The following is a 21,075-nucleotide window of genomic DNA, read 5'->3' on the forward strand; positions in this document are numbered from 1 at the left end:
TATTTGCGAAATTTGAGAGAGAGAGAGGCAGATAGAGAGAGATAATGGGTGCACCAGGGCTTCCAGCCACTGCAAACAAGCTCCAGATGGATGTGCCACCTTGTGCATCTGGCTTTATGTGGGTCCTGGGGAATGAAATTGGGCATTTAGGCTTTGCAGACAAGCACCCTAACCGCAAAGCCATCTCTCCAGCCCTCTTTTTTCGTATCAAAAATCATTTTTTCAAGCTTCTGTATTCTCAGGACTTTATTTTTTAATTTTTTCAAAGATGATAGTTAAAATTTGTTTTGACAATATTTTGCATGTATGTGATGCACTTCAATCACATTCCTCCTCCCTTTTACTCTTTTTGCTTCCTCTAAACCCCTTCTTTTTCCCAACTAATCTTCCTCCTTCCATTTTCTTTTGTGACCCACTGAGGTGAATTAGGGTTGCTTTCATGGGCTTGTTCGGGGTTTATTTAATGAAGTGTGGGCACCTTAACAGTGGCTATACCATTGAAGAACATGACTCCTCCTGGCCAACAACCAAACTGCGCATTACTCCTCGGGGAGGAGGGAGGGAAGGGCTCATGAGTCCCTCCATGATGAAATGTTATGAGTTTTTTGTTTTGTTTTGTTTTTGAGATAGTCCAGCTCTAGCCTAGGCTGACCTGGAATTCACTATGTAGTCTCAAGCTGGCCACAAACTCATGGTGATCTTCCTACTTCTGCCTCCTGAGTGCTGATTTAAAGATGTGTTTCACCATACCTGGCAACTTCAATCTCATATAGGAAACTACAGTTGCAGCTAGTTCATGACTGTAAAAGTTCAATCAAGTTAGGAGACAGTATTCCATAGCACTTCTCACCATGTTCTGGCTATGACCTTCTTTTCCTCCCTCTTTTCTAAGATATTCTTTGAGCCTTGAATGGCATTGTGTATGTTTCTCAATTTCATTACCATTCATCACTTGATGTACATCTAGGCTGATTCCATTTCATAGCTTATCTGAGTAGATCAGCAATGAACATGGATGAAAAAGTAGTTCTGTCATATGATATGGAGACCTTGAGCTATATGCCTGCAAATCATATATATAGCTGGGCCACATGGTAGTTCTGTTTTTTAGCTTTTGGAGAAACCTCTACACTGGTTTTCCTTGTGGCTACAGCATTTTACATTCCTACCAACTATGAATCGGGGTTTCCCTTTTCCCACACCCTGGCCAGCATTTGTTTTCTTTTTAAAATAATTTTTATTTACTGATTTGAGAGAGACAGAGAGAGGCAGATAGAGAGAGAGAGAGAATGGGCAAGCCAGGGCCTCCAGCCACTGCAAATGAACTCCAGACGAATGTGCCACCTTGTGCATCTGGCTTATGGGTACTTGGGAATTGAAACTGGGTCTTTAGGCTTTGCAGGCCACTAAGCCATCTCTCCAACCCAAGCATTTGTTTTCTTAATGGTTGTCATTTCATCATGGTGAGCTGGAGTCTCACCTCATAGTTTTGATTTGCATTTACCTGACGACTAAGGATGTTGAAAACTTGTTTTTTAAAATCATCCATTTGTACTTTTTATTTTTGTAGTCAGTTAATACAGTCAAGTTGGTACCATTGTTCGCCTCTTCCCTATTCTCCCCCCTCCCACAGGGACCCTTCTTGTTGGGGTTTATGGGTTGTGCATTGTGGGGTTAGCCTTTAGTTTTGGGTTGAAGGAAATGTCTCTGCATGTCATGACCCAACGTGTGGCTCTGACATTCTTTCTGCCCCCTTTTCCACAAAATTCCCTGAGCCATGTTGGGTTCATATTAGGTCTGCTTCCGTGTTGAGATCTTGGGAGCCTCTGGGTCTCTGGATCTCTGGTTTGGTAGGGGTTGGCTGTTCTCTGTGTCGATCTCCTTCACCCTTGTGCTAGTTCCCGGTTCACCAAGCAAACAGCATTCTTAGGCAGGCATGGTGGAGCACACCTTTAATCCCAGCACTCAGGAGGCAAAGGTAGGAGGATCATTGTGAGTTCAAGGCCACCCTGAGATTACATAGTGAATTCCAGGTCAGCCTGAGCTAGAGTGAAACCTTACCTCAAAAAAATAAAAAAATAAATAAAAATTTTAAAGCCGGGCATTGTGGCGCATGCCTTTAATCCCAGCACTAGGGAGACAGAGGTAGGAGGATTGCCATAAATTCAAGGCCACCCTGAGAATACATAGTGAATTCCAGGTCAGCCTGAGCTAGAGTGAGACCTTACCTCAAAGAAAAAACAAAAAGAAAGAAAGAAAGAAAAAAATGAAAAAGAAATAATGAAAACCGCATGCTTGAATGTTTCCCCAATTATTCTTAGTTTCAACTGGGGCCCTTTTGAGGTATGATGGGGTGGTTCTGTGTGTCATTCTGAAAAAGAGAAACAGATTCTCCAGCAGAGAGTAAAGTTAGTGTACGATGTCTTCAGCAGTAGGGTCTTACCACTAACCTATGGTGGGTCATCACGCGCTCTGACATAAATCTGTCTTCTTTGGGGAGTCCTTGTAGGTCTCTCTGATCAAAAGCTCATTGTGGATGATATCCACCTGTTCTACTGGGAGTTACATGTCAGCGCTCAAGAAGGGAAGGAAGAAAAGGATGAGTGATATAAAAGAGATAGAGAGATGAGGGATAAGAGGGAGGGAGAGAGAGAGAAAGAGGGAGAAACAGAAACAGGAGGAGATAATGGCCAGTTTTTGTTGTACCCTCTCTAAGGCCTTGTGAATCCGGTGTTCCCTCAAAGGGCCTGATGGAGGTTCAACCATTTGGTCTGTCTTTTAGAGTTTTATGGTACTATTGCCTTTTGGGTCCAGTTTTGTGTCTCCCCCTCCCTCCCCACCCTCCCTACTGTCTGGTCCTCAAGATGCTTGCTAGGTATGTAGGCAACTTGGGTAGATTTGGGTTAGGAGCTATAGATGAGTGAGACTATGTGGCGATTATCATTCTGTGATTGGGTGAGTTCACTGAGAATGATCTGTTCCAGGTTCAACCATTTTTCTTCAAATTTCGTTGTGTTGTTTTTCCTTAGTGCTGTGTAGAATTCCATCGTGTAGATATACCACATCTTAGTTATCCATTCATTTAATGATGGACATCTGGGTTGATTCTAGCTCTTGGCTATTAGGAATTGAGCAGCTATAAAGATGGTTGAATATGATGGAGAATGGAATTTCAAAGGGGAAAGTGGTGGGGGGAGGGAATTTCCATGGGATTTTTTTTATAATCATGGAAAATGCTAATAAAAATTAAAAATAAAAATAAAAATAAAAAAGATGGTTGAGCAAATCTCTGTGAGCTGAAGCATGGAGCTTGTAGGGTACAGGCCCAGTAAGGGAATAACTGGGTCTGTTGGTAACTCTATAGTCAGCTTTTTTAGGAGTCTCCACATTGGTTTTTCAAGGTAGGGTTTCACTCTGGTCCGAGCTGACCTGGAATTTACTACTTAGTCTCAGGGTGGCCTCGAACTCACAGTGATCCTCCTACCTCTGCTTCTTGAGTGGTGGGATTAAAGGTGTGCGCCATCATGCCCAGCTTCCATTTGCATTTATTCATTTGAGAACTCTCTATTCATTTCTGTAGTTTTTTTTGATTGGTCCATTTTTTTTTTGATGTTTAGTATGTACTTGTTTTATATTTGAAATATTAATCCTCTGGTAGCTGTGTAGCTGGTAAAATTTTTTCTCCCATTCTATAGTCTGCCACTGGATTTGATTGACAGTTTCTTTTACTGTACAAAAGCTTTTGCACTTCATTAGGTCTCAGTTGCTTGTCTTCCTGTGATTGAGCAGTTTTTTCTCCTTTCTGAATGTTCCTTCCATAGCTGGATTACTGGTGCTGCCCAGGTCTGGGCAAAGGGCTGCAGCGGTGGGGTCTCAGCTGCTGGCTAACCCTCTGCTCATTCCACCAGGACCCTTCCCTGTGCAGCTCCAGCCAAGCACTGAGAGTTGCTGGGGTCTGTGTGGAAGTTCCCATGCGCAGGCTAGATCCCACACGGTGTTCAGCTTGCTGGATGCTGTGTAGATCTCATTCAACGTTTCTTTTCTCCAGTCTTGCAATATTCTCCTCCCAGTTCAAGTGTTTAGCTCTATGCCAGCTGGTTTCAGTTTCGCCAGATTATGGTTCACAGAGCTCTCAGGATTGCTGCTGCTCTGTTGATTCTAAGTGCCAACCACCCAGTGCCAAGGAGAAGGGATGTTTCCCCACTTCTGCTACTGCTGCTGCCTCCCTGGGCATGGCCTTTTTTCTCAGCTGTTACTCCTTTTCTTTCATTTTGTTCTTTTTCTTTCTTTTTTTCTCCGAGGTAGGGTTTCACTCTAGCCCAGACCGAGAATTCACTATGGAGTCTCAAGGTGGCCTCACGGCGATCCTCCTACCTCTGCCTCCCAAGTGCTGGGATTAAAGGCATGCACCACCATGCCCGGCTCATTTTGTTCTTTTTAAATAATATTTTAGAGCTGTAGAGATGGCTTGGCAGTTAAGGTGCTTGCCTACAAAGCCTAAGGACCCAGGTTCGAATCCCCAGTACCTACGTAAAGCCAGATGCACAAAATGGCGCATGCATCTTGAGTTCGTTTTCAGTGACTGAGGCCCTAGTGTGCCTATTCTCTCTTTCTCTTTCACTCTTTCTCTCCCTCCTTGCAAATAAATAAATAACAAAACTTTAAGTATATATTTTTAAATTTATTTACTTTTGAGGGAGAGAGGCAAGAGAAAGAGATGATTGGATACACTGGGCCCCCTTGCTGCTGCAAACAAACTCCAAATGCAAGCCCCACTTTGTGCATCTGGCCTTACATGGGTGCTGGAGAACCACATCCAGGCCAGCAGGCTTGTCATGCCTATGCCTTTAACTGCTGAGCCATCTCTGCAGCCAGTCCATTGCTTTTCTGATAGCTGTTTCCAGAACCTTCAACAGATTATTCCTTGCAGATGCTGGCTGATCATTTCTGAGTGTTGTCCACTACCTTGGAGCCAATCCACTTCTTTCTTAATGTCTCTTCTCTCCAGCGTCTGTCCTCTGACATTACAAATTCTGTCTCAACACTACAGGTTCTAATGCTCACTGAAGGAAATTCACCAGTTTCCAGTCAACATGTTGGGGAAACATTTAACATTGATCGAACTCAAGGAGGTGCCATACTCCTTTCTACCTCCTTCTGGCTGGTCATGACTTTGTTTCTGATTTGATGTGAGGCTGAGCCTGTCCAGTCCCATGGGAGGGTTTAAGTCCACAGTGATTAGCTTTGCCAGAATAAGAAATGAGGCACAAGAGTCAGTACAGTGGGAATGAATCACTAATGCCTCAGATCTGTCCTCTCAGCTACAAGGAGGCATGAGAACCCCCAGTGTATTCAGGGGGGACAAAGAATTACAGGATGCAGGTCACCACCGGAATTCTGTTCTCAGCCACACTGTCACTAACTTCGGAAGGTAAAGATTTCGTCACAGCAGCAATGTCCAGGTGCCATGACCCTTACTGCTTAAGACACTGGGACAAGGTACTCCTGCTGAGGCTGTAAGAAGTGCTGCTATCTTTTCTCTTATCCTTGGAATGATCTAAAATTCTACATAATATAAATTGAGCCATTAAATACTCAGAAGTACGCACCCATGATGTGGAGCACATTCCCAGTGTTGCATGACCAGCACCTGTACCTAGTCCTAGACATCGTCACTACCCCAAGCAGAGCGCCTGCCCACTCAGCAGTCACTGCCTTCACCCTCTCTCCTCAGTTCTTTCTTTCGACATCTGTAGACTGGGCTATTCTGCACGTGCTTTTAGACTGACTCACACAGCATACGGCGCGCTGGGTCTAAGTCCCTCACTGGATACCTTTCCAAGTCCATTTACACTGCATGACGCACCCCTGTTTCATCCTCCAAATTACACACTGTCCCATATCAATATTTTTGCTACTTGCTATATGCAGACACTTCTTCTCAACAGATAGGAAAGCCAGGCATGGTGGCATACACCTCTAATCCCAGCACTTGGGAGGCAGAGGTAGGAGCCTTGTTGTGAGTTTGAGACCACCCTGAGGCTGCAAAGTGAATTCCAGGTCAGCCTGAGCTAGAGTGAGATCCTACCTAGAAAAAAACAAAAGACAAAAAAGATAGGAAAGATTCCACATGGATTCAGAGTTTTCAACAAATATAGCCATTAATTTCTAAGTCTTTCTCCTCATTTTCCTTACATAAAGGACCCGAAATATGCACAATTTATATACTTGTGACATTGCTTGGTACCGCTCCTCAGCTCCTCAGAGACCTCTCACTTTAATAAGCATTGCTGTTCCATTTTCCATTTTGAGTGCCTCTACTGCCATGCCTGGAAGTTCACAATTCTTTTTTAAATTTTATTTATTTATTTATCTATCTATTTTCAAGAGAGAGAGAGAAAGAATGAGTGAGAGAATGAGCACATCAGGGCCTTCTGGCATTGCATATGAACTCCAGACGCCTGCACCACCTATGCATCTGGCTTATGTGGGTTCTGGGGAGTTGAACCTAGGTCCTTGGGCTTCTCAAGCAAACACCTTGACCTTTAAGCCATCGCTTCAGCCCTCACAATTCCTTTATTCTTTAGTGTCTAACAGTCCAGAGATAGAACCATGGGGTTTTTTTCATTATAGTAATTTTCCTTGCTGAAAGGTCCATTTTCCATCTTAGATTTATTTGCTTAACCTTTTGAAAATGCAGTTTTCATAACTGTTCCATTTTTCTTTTAGTATCAGCGATGAGCCCAGGCCTCACTCACACATGCTAAACACATATTCTAGCCAAACCTTATGGAAACTGTCTAACATTGCTAAAATGCATGTTGGTTCTCGGCTGGTGGCTGTGTTGGATGTTTCTATTCTGTGTGCTGTGTGCTCCATAATGGCCTGGGGTCAAGTCATTGTGGTTTTCTCTCGTGATTGATGCTGATTCTCGTAGGACCATATAGACGTCACTTAATATCATGTAGTTCTGGAAAGGGGAGGCTAGAAGCAGAAGGCCCGGGATTGGGCCTCACTGGCAAGTGGACAGGACTCAGCCAAGTATCCCTAAAATAAGCTGCTATACCATTTCCTTGCCCAGTACCTGAGCCACTGAGCATTTTCCCATGGCACAGATCCTGGTACCTTACCCATGGAGGACCATTTCTCTGTGCAACCTCTCAACCACTCTGCACTGGCCTGGGCATCCTCTGTCTTCCAGCTGACCATGCCCTTCATTGAGAATACCCCAGCTTTGCCTCCCTTGGTGCCTCCATGCTCAGCAGGTCCGTATCCCTAGGTCCACACCCTGCTTCTCACCCAATGAGCAAGAAGACTCCAGAAACAGGGCAAGCTGGGGCAGCCACGCTGTCTTTCTTTAGTGAAACAGCCCTACGCCCTGAGGTAAGGCTCTCCTTGTCTGCAGTCTCAGATCCTCCACATGCAACCTGGGGATGAAAAGATACCTTTGTCTCTCAAGGATGGAAATCTCTCTCAGGGCCTGGTGGCGTCCCTCCCACACACTGAGAAGCAAGCAGAGAGGCAGAGGCTGGGGCATCTGACGTGACCATTGCCTCTCATCTGCTCCCAGCATGGAGCCTGCTGACCTGGATGGAGGAGGAGGAGCGGAGCCTTCCAGGGCACTTGGACACTCTGCTTGGTCTGTTGAGGCCTTTCTCTCCTCCTTCGCTTCGGATGCTTCTCTTCTCCCTTCCCATAAAGTCAGAGTCCATTCTGAGGCCTTGGGTTTTCATCAGGGATGGGAATTGCTAGAATGACCCTGTTTTCTCCCTGAGACAGGAAGGATGAGTTCTGATGGCCTCTTCTTAAGAAAACTCCTCCTTATCCATCTTATCTGTCTGAGGTCATGTGTTGACTTTTCAGTGTGGAAGACAAGGACCCCATGGGCTAAGCGGGTCACATGTGGAATTCTTAGTCCCACTGCATCCCATGACACTGACATCCTGTGGTGCTGAGTGTCAGAGCCTTGAGATCTTCAGATCCTGCTAAAACAAAAGAACACGGGACCAAGAGATAGCACCTCCCTCCATGGGGTCTGCAATATAAGTTCTGGTTGGCAAATTGTCATATGCTTGCTGAAAGTTGACTCTGGAGCAGGATAGCCCCTCTCCTGTCTCAGATTGTCCCCTGGGATCCCTTTTCTAGGGGTAGATGGGCCCCTGGACCTGTGCCAGGGAGAAAGGAGAACAACAAACATCCCAGGATATACCCTTGGGAACACCTGGAAAGCCATCCGGGACTGCCCCTCCTCAGTCTTAAGTTGAACAGACATCCCTATGGTTTGTCATATGATACAAAAATACCAGGGGAGGGGCTGAAGAGAGAGCTCAGTGGTTAAGGCACTTGCCTGCCAAGCCTAAGGAAGTCAGATAAAGTGGCACATGCATCTGGAATTTGTTTGCAGTGGCTATGGGCCCTGACAAGCTCACTCTCTCACTCTCTCTCACACACACACTCTCTCCCCCCCCCTTTCAAATAACTAAAAATAAAATTTTTTTTAAATGCTAGTGGTTGGATTGGCTAATCAGAAGCCTTGATAAAGATGTTTATGCCTAGGACTCTCAGTCAAGAAACCTACCACCTTAGTTATAAGCATGAATCACCAGCCCAGGAATTTGAAAAATCTTTATTATTATTATTAGAAAATATCTTATTTGTATTTATTTATTTGAGAGAGAGAGATAGAGAGAGAATGGGCAATGGGTGAGTCAGGGCCTCTGGCCACTGCAAATGAACCGCAAAAGACACATGAACCAACATACGCATCTGGCTTACGTGGGGATTGGGAATTGAACCTGGGTCCTTAGGCTTGGCAGGCAAGCACCTTAACCGCTAAACCATCTTTCCATCCCTAAAAATCTTATTTTGAAGATTTTCACACATGATTATAATGTATTTTTATCAAACTCTTCTCTGTGGCCTTCCCGTGTAGCCTCTCCCCTGTCCCTCTTGCTGAGAACGCCTTCTTTCCCATCAGTCCCTATTCTTCTTTGAAGTCTTCTCCTTTTCTTTGCCCTCGGTTTCCATCCATGATGGAACGTTGATAGTTCTTGTACGGATACTGATGGTCACTATGAGAAGTCAGAAATGCAATGACTACTTCATGTCCAGAGGACAGCAATGGAATGCACTCCTCCTCATCCTCTGGCCCTTATATTCTTTCTGCAATGTTCTCTGTGCCTTGGTGGGTATGGTAGAGATGTCTCACTTAGCGCTGAGCACTCAACAGTGACTTATTCTCATCTTCCCAGCATTTTACATGGGTTTTGGTGATCCAAATTCAAGCCCTCAGTCTTGAACAACAACACAGAGTCAAGTCCTACCCAGGCTAGCCAGGTGCCATGGTTGGACATCCAGTCATCCCGGAGTGATCCTTGTCCTCTTGGACCTCTTTGTTCACAACCCTCATCCTCACAGCCGCAGGGTCACACAGTGGAGAATTTCATCAGGATAGCTACGACTGCCTTCATCCTGGTGGTCCTTGGGATTCTGCTGTTTGAGTTTTGCCATGGCCAGAGAAGGACCCAGAATGCATCCAGGAGGTAAACCAGAGAAACAGCAGTGTGCCTTTTGTGGTGACAGATTCTGGGAAATCAATCTGATGATCCCAGATATTTTCATAAGAAAATACTATACTTGTGTTCAGAACAGTTTCTGGAGAGTGTAAAAGAGCTGCTGTGTTTTGGTGATCCAAGCTCAAGCCCTCAATCTTGCACAACGAACCCATTGCCCACTGAGCAATCTCTCCAACTCTCTAGAGTCTGAATTTTGCTCATTATTTTGTAATTGGGCAAGTTCCCTGTTCTCAGTAATAAAGATGGAGGCTCATGGTGAACAAAGGAGAGTGTATAGATTTAAAATGAAGAAAATGTTACATGAAAGCAAGAGAAAGTGTGAGATGCACCAGCTGGGCATGGTGGCACACGCCTTTAATCCCAGCACTCCAGAGGCAGAGGTAGGAGGGTCGCTGTGAGTTCAAGGCCAGCTTGAGACTTCATAGTGAATTCCAGGTCAGCATGGGCTATAACAAGACCCTACCTAAAAATAAACAAATTAATTAATTAATTAATTAATTAAAAGATGAGAACCGAACCTAGCTAATGGGATAGGACATTTCTTCCTGCCATGGAATAAGGAAGAGGGGCCAGTCAGTAAAAGTCCACAGCTAGCTGAAGGAACAGCATCACAGTGTCATGAGGAAGACTTCTCTACTCCAACACCCAGGACTTTCCCTGCACCCAAAACATGAGACATGGCCTTACTCACCTGCATTGGTTTCTGAATTATTTTGTAATGGGCTGATGGGTCCTCCTGCTCCTGAGAACCAAAGAAGAGGATTAGCATGTTTGAGGTGCTTAAATTCAAGCCTTTCCTCTGAGCATCACATTTTTATTCTCTGTGTTTATTTCCTACAAACACATGATATTTCTATCATACAGCTCCATGAAGATCTGGGACAAACACGTTTCCTGCTGGAGCAGGGTCCTTTAGGTCTTTCCACAGGACTTTCCCACCCCACTGTGTTCTAAGAGTTCAGAGCTTCTGACTGAGTTATTTTGTAAAAAGTTCATCTGAGCCCTGAGAACACAGGGTGACAAAAATAATCTCCCAGTTCAGAACTAGTGGGGGCTTCGTAAGCTCGCTGTTCATTATTGGATACAAGAGTGTATGAGCTAGTTCCTGTGGATATGGGTTTCCACTGATTCACCAGCTGAAATCCCAAGTTCCAGGGCTGCTCCACAGGTGCTCCTGAATAACTGTAACAAAATGGAGTGGCAGTACAGTACAGGACTATCTTCCCTGAATGTAAATCAGCCGCTTCTCATGTATATCACTAATTTGATATCTATTTAAAAATTTATCACATAGTTGGAAACACTCCCAGTGTAACTGATAAAGACATGTAGATAAGCAATGTGTGTACATGCACGTTCTAATGAGTGTTAACGTAAACTGTCACAGAATATTGAATAATGAACATGTAAATACATGCGACCTATGTAATGTCTACATGGATGAAGTTTGTGAGTATAAATACATAGCTGGAGAGATGGCTCAGTGGTTAAGACACTTACCTGCAAAGCCTAATGTCCCAGGTTCGATTCCCCAGGACCCATGTAAAGCCAGGTGCACAAAGTGGCACATGCATCTGGAGTTTGTTTGCAATGGTTAAAGGCCCTGACTCGGGTTGGAGAGATGGCTTAATGGTTAAGACATTTGCTTGTAAAGCCAAAGGATCCTGGTTCAACTCTTCAGGACACACATAAGCCAGCTGAACAAGTGGGCGCATGCATCTGGAGTTCATTTGCAGTGGCTGGAGCCCCCGGCACTCCCATTCTCTCTCTTTCACTTTCTCTTTCTCTCTGCTTCTTTCCTTCTCACAAATAAATAAAAGAAAGTCCTGGGTGTTGGAATAGAGAGGAGACTTGGCTTAGCAGTTAAGCACTTGCCTGTGAAGCCTAAGGACCCAGATTCGAAGCTTGATTCCCCAGGACCCACGTTAGCCAGATGCACAAGGGGGCGCATGCGTCTGGAGTTCGTTTGCAGAGGCTGGAAGCCCTGGTGTGCCCATTCTCTCTCTCTCTCTCTCTCTCTCTCTCTTTCTCCCTCTTTCTCACTATGCCTTTCACTCTCAAATATAAATAAACAAAAAAATTATATAAAAATAAATAAATAAAGTTTTTAAAGGCCCTGACTCATCTATTCTCTCTCTCTCTCTCTCTTTCTGTCTGTCTCTGTTTTGTCTCTCTATGCTTACAAGTAAATAAATATTTAAAATATATAAATTAAATAAATTAATAATACATGTAGATATAGAATGTATATAATTTTAGATGCACATGTATATGTTTACATATTACATATATAATTATATATTTAAAATTTTTTTTCATTTTTCAAAGTAGGGTCTTGCTCTAGCCCAAACTGGCCCAGAATTCACTATGTAGTCTCAGGTTGGCCTCAAATTCATAGTGATCCACCTACCTCTGTCTCCTGAGTGCTGGTATTAAAGATATGTGCCACCATGCCTGGTAGATTTATTTTTTAATTTACTTTTATTGACAATTTCCATAATTATAGGCAATAAAACATGGTAATTCCTTCCCTCCCCCCACTTTCTCCTTTGAAACTCCACTCTCCATCATACTCCTTCCCTCTCTCAGTCTCTTTATTTTGATGTCATCATTTTTTCCTCCTATTACGATGATATTATGTAGGTAGTGTCAGGCACTGTGAGGTCATGGATATCCATGCCATTTTGTGTCTGGAGGAGCACATTATAAGGAGTCCTACCCTTCCTTTGGCTCTTACATTCTTTCCTCTGCCTCTTTCACAATGGACCCTGAACCTTGGAAGGTGTGATAGAGATATTGCAGTGCTGAACACTCCTGTCACTTCTTTCCAGCACCATGATGCCTTCTGAGTCATCCCAAGAAGGTTCTTTACCAAAAGTGAGAGTAGCATTAATATATGAGTGTGTACATTAAGAGCAGTGCTTACAGACATTTTGGTGAGCATACTATATATATTTAGCCAGACAGCAGCAGACATTACAACCCTAGGGCTCATGACTATTCCTGTTGTAGGTTTTCAGTATCAGGCATATATTCCCTCCCATGGGGCAGACCTCCATTCCAATAGAGAGCAATTGGTTTCCCCCATAACAGACGTGCTACTATTGCACCCATTGGCTCATTTTTCCTGGCTGGCCAAATTTAAGGCTTGCAGTGCCCACTGTTAAGTATCTTCACTAGTGATTTCTCTCTCTCCCATTGAACTGCATGCAGCTTGGCTTTTTCCAGCTTTCTGTCAACTGGTCTACATGGAGGAGGTTATCAGCTCAGCTCCAGCAGGATTTCTCAGTGACCTTGCAGCCCAAGTATATGGAGTCTTCAGCAATAGGGTCTTACCATCTATTCATGATGGGAAAACAAGAGCCTCAGCAATGGCCTGTAATGTTTTGGGAGCATCAGGGAACTCCCTGGCCAACAACTCATTGGAAGGTATCCTATCCCTGGCACTGAAAATTTTCTAGTAACAATCTATGGCTTCTGGGTGATCCATTGTTTAAAATGTAGGTTTCCATATGACTTATTCATATCCTCTTAGATTTTGATTAGCCCTATTCCCCCACACCTTTCCCTTAATAGCTTCCCCTAAACCCACTTAGGCCTTTTCACCCCCATTAATCTGTTCTTCTACTTACATATATACAATGCCATCCTATTAAGTACCCCCTTTCTCCCTTTCTATTCCCTTTATATCCCCTTTATTGTTTACTGGCCTCTGTTACTGAGTTTTATTCCTACTCACATAGAAATACAATCATTTGTAGCTAGGATCCATATATGAGAAAGAAAATATGATGTTTGTCTTACTGGGCCTGGGTTACCTCACTTAGTATAATCCTTTCCAGAGCCATCCATTTTCCTACAAATTTCATAATTTCATTTTTCTTTTACCACTGAGTAGAACTCCATTGTATTAATGTGCCATATCTTCCTTATCCACTCATCAGCTGAGGGGCATCTAGGCTGGTTCCATTTCCTAGCTATTGTGCATAGAGTGGCAATAAACATGGTTGAGCAAGTATCTCTAAGGTAGTGAGATGAGTCATAGGATGTCAGGCACTGCCAGGCACAGGTTGGAGCCTTCAGGAGACGGGCCTGAGCTGCCAGGCAAGGCTAAGGACCCCCAGGCTACAGGAAGCCACTCTATCTCCAAGCCCAGCACACCTGAACTTAGGCTTTGCCCTGTGACTTTGGCCAGTTGCCTAGGAAACTTGTTATCAGCCAGCAGCCTTCACACTGCCCATCCCCCTGCAACCCTCTTCCAGCCGCTATGTAGATCACCTGACTCTCCCAGTGTGCTGGAATTAATGTCCCTAGGCCTCGGCTGGCAACCTTTGAATCCGCCAATCCTCTTAGGACCCTCTTCATGCTCTCAACTGCTTATAAACCCATTTCCCTGACTAATAAACCAAGCTGTTCACTGAGACTGCCTCCCAAAAGTGGTTCTTTCATCATGCTTACAGCCGCTCAAGACCCTGCTCTCCATGGTTGCCTGGACGCCTTAGGGAACCACAGCCCTGAGGATCCAGGGACCCACAATAGGATATATTCCTAGGAGTGGCATAGCTGGATCATGTGGTAAATCTCTTTTTAGAGGTCTCAGGAACCTCCACACTGATTTCCACAATGGCTATACCAGATTGCATCCTCACCAACAGTGTAAAAGGGTTCCTCTTTTCCTGCATCCTCTCCAGCATTTATTGTCATTTGTGCTCATGATGGTAGCCATTCTGACAGGAGTGTGATGGAATATAAACATAGTTTTAATTTGCATTTCCCTCATAGCTAGGGATGTAAAACTTTTTTAGATGTTTATATGCCATCTGTATTTCTTCTTTTTAAATTTATTTTTATTAGATATGGACATATTTAGTGTGTAAACAACAAATGTTGGTACCATCCTTTCCCTCCTCTCTGCCCTTTTTCTGAAGAGACCTTCCTCATTGGAAATGCAGGTCATTCCCATGAGAACTGTGGGTCATGCATTGTAGGGGCAGCAGTCAGTTATGGGGAAGAGGCAATGTCTCTGTGCATAATGTCCCAACTTGTGGCTCTAACAATCTTCCTGCCCCCTCTTCCACAAAATTCCCTAAGTCATGTTGGGTATATTTTAAGTTTACTTCAGTGATGGGCATTTATGCCTCTGGATCTCTGGTTTTGTAGGTGTTGAGTGTCCTCAGTGTCTATCTCCTTCACCCTTGTACTGATGTCAGATTCACTAAGAAAGCAGCACTCTTGCTTATTTCCCCAATTCCTCTGTGGTTTCAGCTGGGGCCGGGGATGGAGTGCACTGAATCATTTCTCCTCAGGTCCAGCTCCCATCTGAAAAAGAGAAGTAGATTCTCCAACAGGGAGTGAAGTCAGCACCTTTTAAATGGGATAACAATTATTTAGAGAGAATTTAAAGGGTTAGAAGCTATAAACATGGTTGCATAAATATCTCTGAACTGAGATGTTGAGCTTTTAGGGTAAATGCCTAGTAAGGGAATAACAGGATCTGTTGGTGACTCTACATTCATCCTTTTCAGGAATCTCCATATTGATTTCCATAGTGGTTGCACCAGCTTACATTCCCACCAATGATGAATGAGGGTTCCTATTTCTGCACCTCCTCACCAGCATTTGTTTTCATTTGAATTTTTTAATGTTTGCTATACTTCCTGGGGTAAAGTGGAATCTCATAGTTGTTTTAATTTGCATTTCCCTAATGGTTAGGGATTTTGAACATTTTAAGTGTGTGTTAGCAATTTGTAATTCTTCCACTCCATTTAGTTCTCTGCCCCATTTTTGGAGTGGGCTTATTTATTTATTTATTAGTTCTTTGTAGATTCTACATATTAAGCTTCTGTCAGTGGTATAACTGGCAAAGATTTTCTCCTATTCAATGGGTAATCTATTGGCTCTGCTCATGGCATTTTTGTCTATGCAAAAGCTTTTTAGCTTCATTAGATCCCATTGGTTAAGTGCATGTTTAATTTCTCAGGCTACTGGGGTTTTGTTCAGGGAGTCTTTTCCCAGTCCTATATCATGGTGAGTGCCTCCGAATTTTTCTTCCAGTAGTTGAAGCATTTCAGGTCTTATATTGAGGTCTTTAATCCCTTTGGACTTGATTTTTGTGTATGGCAAAATGAGTTGGTCTAATTTCATTTTTCTATATATGGTCATACAATTTGTCCAACACCATTTGGTGAAGATGCTGTCTTTTCTCCAGTCTACATTATTGACACCTTTGTTAAAGATCAAGCAGCTGTAGTTATTTGACCTAAGGTCTGGGTCTTTAATCCTGTTCCACTGGTCTATGTATCTGTTTTTATTCCAGTACCATGCGGTTTTTGTCAGTATAGCTTTGTAATATAGCTTCAGGTATCAGGTATGGTGATGCTGCCAGAGGTTTTGTTTTGTTTCTTTTTTTCCTGAGGATATGTTTGGATATCCAAGGCCTTCTGTCATGCCATATGAATTTTGTGATCATTTTTTTTCAATCTCTGTTAAGAATGATGCTGGTATTTTTATTGGTATTGCATTAAATCTGTATGTTGCTTTTGGTAGAGTTGCCATTTTCACAATATTAATTCTACCTGTCCAGGAATATGGGAGGTCTTTCCATCTTCTCAAGACCTCCTTGATTTCTTTCTTGAGTTTTTTATGTTTTCATTATATAAGTCTTTCACATCCTTGGTTAATGTTATTCCAAGGTATTTAATTTTGTTGTTGTTGTTGCTAGTGAAAATGGAAAAGCCTCACTGATTTCTTTCTGTGTTTAGTTTTGGTAGGTGGTATGTGTCTAGGAATTCAACCATTTCTTTCAGATTATTCATTTTTGTGAAGTAGATGTTTAGAAGTATGCCCTGTTGATTCATCCAATTTCATTGATGTCTGTTGTGATCTCTCCTTTTTCATTTCTGATTTTGTTAATTTGAGACTTCTCTTTATTTTGCTTTGTAAAATTGTCCAGGAGTTTGTCAATCTTATTTATTTATTTTTTTTGTTTTATCTTTATTTATTTATTTGAGAGCAACAGACAGAGAGAGAGAGAAAGAGGCAGACAGATAGAGAACAGGCGCACCAGGGCCTCCACCCACTGCAAACGAACTCCAGACACATGCGCCCCCTTGTGCATCTGGCTAACGTGGGACCTGGGGAATCGAACCTCGAACCGGGGTCCTTTGGTTTCACAGGCAAGCGCTTAACTGCTAAGCCATCTCTCCAGCCCTTGTTTATTTATTTTTTTTCAAAGAACAAGCTCTTTGTTTCATTGTTTTTTGTTTGTTTGTTTGTTTTTATTTGAGAGTGATAGACAGAGAGAAAGAGGCAGAAAGAGACAAAGAGAAAGAGGGAGAGAATGGGTGTATCTGGGCCTCCAGCCACTGCAAAAGAACTCCAGATTCATGTGCCACCTTGTGCATCTGGCCTACATGGGTACTGGGGAATCGAGCCTCAAACCAGGGTCCTCAGGCTTCACAGCCAAATGCTTAACCACTAAGCCATCTTTCCAGCTCTCATTGATTTTTTAAAATTGTTTTCTTAGTTTCAAATTCATTAATTTATGCTGTAATCTTATTTCTTTCTGTCTGGAGCTCTTTGGGTTGGATTTTTCTTGTTTTTTTCAGTGCCTTTAGGTAGACAGTCAGGTTATTAATTTGGGATCTCTGTCTTTATAATTAAGGCATTTAAGGCTATAAATTTTCCCCTTAGGACTGTCTTTATTGTGTCCCATAAATTTTGGTAAGGTTATGTTTTCATTATCACTCAACATTAGGAATTTTGCAATTTCTTTTTTATTTCTTCCACAACACATTCATTGTGTAAAAGTGTGTTGTTTAGTCTCCAGGAGCTAGTGAAGTTCTTGATGTATCTCCTGTTGTTAATTTCTAGCTTTAAAGCATTGTAATCTGACGTGATGCAGGAAGTTACTTCAATTTTCCTGACTTTATGGATGCTTTATGGCCTAATATATTGTCAATTTTGGAGAAGATTCTGTGGACTGCTGAGAAGAATGTGTATTCTGTAGAGTTGGGGTGGAAAGTTCTATAGATATCTATTAGGTCTAGTTGATCTATGATGGTGTTGAGCTCTATTATTTCCCTGTTAATTTTCTGCTTGGGTTATCTGTATATTGATGATGGTAGAGTGCTGAAATCTCCAACTATGATGGTGTTGGTGCTTATTTCTGTTTTATTGTCGAGTAAATTTTGTTTTATAAACTGTGGCACACCTGTGTTTAGCATATATATATATTTATGATTGTGATGTCCTTATGTTGGATCATTCCCTTGATGAGTAAGAAATGGCCTTATTTGTCCTTTTTGATTACTTTTGAAGTATATTTTATCAGATATTAATGTAGTAACAAATGCTTGTTTTTTATTTCCATTTGCTTGGAATATCATTTTCCAACCTTTCACCCTCAGGAGGTGTCTATCTTTAGTAGTGAGGTGGGTTTCTTGAAGACATCACATAGAAGAGTCCAGTTTTTTGATCCAACCTGATAGACTGTTTGATGGTTAAGACCATTAATATTTCAGATTTTTATTGTGAGGTTTGAATTAATCCTTGCCTTGATGAGGTGTTTTATATGATTGGGTTCTTACTTGTGTTATGTACTGTCTTGAGCCTGGTTTATTTTGGTTATTGTGATCTTTCTCTTGTTGGCTCTTGAGATTGGTTGTTTGTTCTTTGTTGAGCATTCCCTCAAGTATTCTCTGTAGATTTAGCTTTGTGTTCATATAATCATAGAGTTGACTTTTTTCATGGAAAGTTTTTCTTTCACCATCTATGATGAGGGACACTTTTGCTGGATAAAGTAGCTTGAGTTGGAAGCCACACTTTCAGACTTTGAAGTGTTCCATTCCAGGCCCTTCTGGCTTTCAGAATTTCCATTGAGAAATCTGATGTTATTCTAATGGGATTGCCTTTGTATGTTGTGAATTGCTTCCCTCCTGCTGCTTTTAACACTGTCTCTTTGTTTCATTGTTAAGTGTTTTATTATGTGTCTTGGAGAGTTTCTTCTTTGGTCCTTCCTGTTTGGTGTTCTGTGGGCTTCTTGTATCTGATCTGGATTTCCTTTTCTTCTGTTATACCCATGATCCAGATGTTTGGCCATTTTTGGGTGAACCACAGTTCTCCCATATTCTGTTCACTTGATTATTTGAACTTAACAAAGTTTTTGGCCTCCCAATCATTTATTCTATCATATCTTCCAGGTCAGAGGCTCTGTCTTCCACAGGGTAACTCTGTTAATGAGTGGTTCTAGAGATGTTTTTATAAACTCTGTTTGATTTTTGTTTTCTGTTGTGTTATTTTCTAGTGCGTTTGAGTTCCGATTTTCTTGATGCTTCCTGCACTTTATTCTTGCATTTGATCAAGTCTTCATTAAGCTTAATCAACCAGTTGTTGAGATCATCCATTTCTTGACTTACCTTCAATTTATTCATATCTCTTTGAAGTGTTCGAACATTTTCTTCAATCAAGTTAAGCCTACTGTCAAAGGCTGAACCCTCCAGGAGATGATTCTGTTCTATTTCATTGAAACAATTGTTGGTTCTGTGATAGTTTGCTTTAATTTCAGTGATTTTTTTTAATCCAAGTCTCATTGATTGTTGTGTTTTCATTTTGGGAATGAATTTCTGTTGATTTCTCTATGATTTAACTGGAGGTTTCCATGATAGGACTAGGCATCCTTCATGGAGATCTCTCAATTTTCTGACTTTCATTGACTTTTTTGTATTGTCTAACCATCTTAGGAAGAGTATTTTATTGAGGAGGAAGCAAGTTTTTGTCTTTTTGCCTATTCACCATGATATTGCAAATATCTAAGTTAATTGTATTTCTTTGGGAATGAAATAAGGTGGAGCTGCACATGTTGGCAAAGGCCTTTATTTCCAGCACTCAGGAGTATGTAGCAAATTCCAGGTCAGCCTGGGCTAGAAACTAGAACCTACCTCAAAAATATTTTTTTAATAAATAAATAAAATGGTATCCAGAATCCTTGCGTAACCCCAAATGATCACTGTGCAACAGCCCTTAACCCTGAGTGACCACTGTGTGATGATTCCTAACCCCAAGTGGTTGCTTTGGCATGGTTCCTAACTCAGAGTGATCACTGTGTGATGATTCCTGACCCTTAGTGATTATCATGTGATAATTCATAATTCCAAGTGATCACTATGGGATGATTTTTAACCCTGAGTTATTACTAGGAGATGGCTGCTAACCCTGAATGATCACTGTTGGATGGTTTCTAACCATGAGTGATCTCTATGAAATGGTTCAACCCTAGTGATGATGGTATGATGGTTCCTAGCCCCAAGTGATCACTCTGGTATGGTTCCTAACCTTGCTTGATCACTGTGGGATGATTCCTAATCCTGAATGAACCCTCTGGGAGGGTTCCTACCCACCAGTGATCACCGTGTGATGGTTCAGAATCCTCAGTGATTACTATGGGATGGTTCCCTCACCCCAAATGAACACTGTGGGATGGTTATTAGCCCCAAGTGATTACTATGGGATGGTTCCTAACCCTGAGTGATCACTGTGTGGTGGTTCCTAATCCCATATTATTATGGGATGGTTCCTATCCCTGAGTGATGACTGTAGGATGGTTCCTACCCATGAGAGATCACTGTGCAGTGGTTTCTAGCCCTGAGTGATCACTGCAGAATGATCCCTAACCCCTAGTGATTACTGTGGAATGGTCCCTAACCCCTAATGATCACTGTGGAATGGATTTTACTCCTGAGCGATTACTATGGAATGTTCCTTATCCTGAGTGATTACCGTGGGATGGTTCCTAACCCTGAGTGAGCACTTTATGTGGTTCTTTTTTTAAAAATATTTATTTAATAGAAGCTGTGGCAGTTTCATTATGTGTGCCTTAATAGATTTAAAAGGTTTATTAAAGCTTCTAGTTTAGCTCCCTAACCACCTGGCTAGTGGAAGTGTTGATGTGTGTGGATCCTAGGGTCCAATGGATTTGAAATTCCAGTCTAAAGATATGCAAAGTACTGGAGCTTTGCTGGAGTTCTGCCTGGGTTTTCTGTGATTTGGCCGATGGGTGTGTGTGTGTGTGTGCTTTACTCTCGCTTTTGATAGTGGATTTTTCTTTGCTTCTATCTGTGAAAGGGGGGCCAACTTCTTCTACTGTTATGGAAGGTCCCTTGGATCTGTAAGCTTCAAATGAATTCTCTTCCTCCTATAACTATGTCTGGTCTGGCAGTTCATCCCAGCAGCTTAGGCTGTCTACTACAGAAGCAAAGAAAAAGAAAGAGAAAGCAAGACAATGGATGTTCCAGGGCCTCCAGCTGCTGCAAATAAACTCCACATGCATGTGCCACTTTGTGTGTCAGGGTCTATGTGGATAATGGTGAATTGAAACTGTGTAGTTAGGCTTTACAGGCCAGCTCCTTAAACAAGTCATCTCTCCAGCACAACTTTACTTTTTAAAATTTGTTTATTTATTAGCTTTTTTTTTTTTTTTGGTTTTTCGAGGGAGAGTCTCACT

Source organism: Jaculus jaculus, chromosome 14 (genome assembly GCF_020740685.1).
Source record: "Jaculus jaculus isolate mJacJac1 chromosome 14, mJacJac1.mat.Y.cur, whole genome shotgun sequence".
In the NCBI taxonomy this organism is placed as follows: domain Eukaryota; kingdom Metazoa; phylum Chordata; class Mammalia; order Rodentia; family Dipodidae; genus Jaculus; species Jaculus jaculus.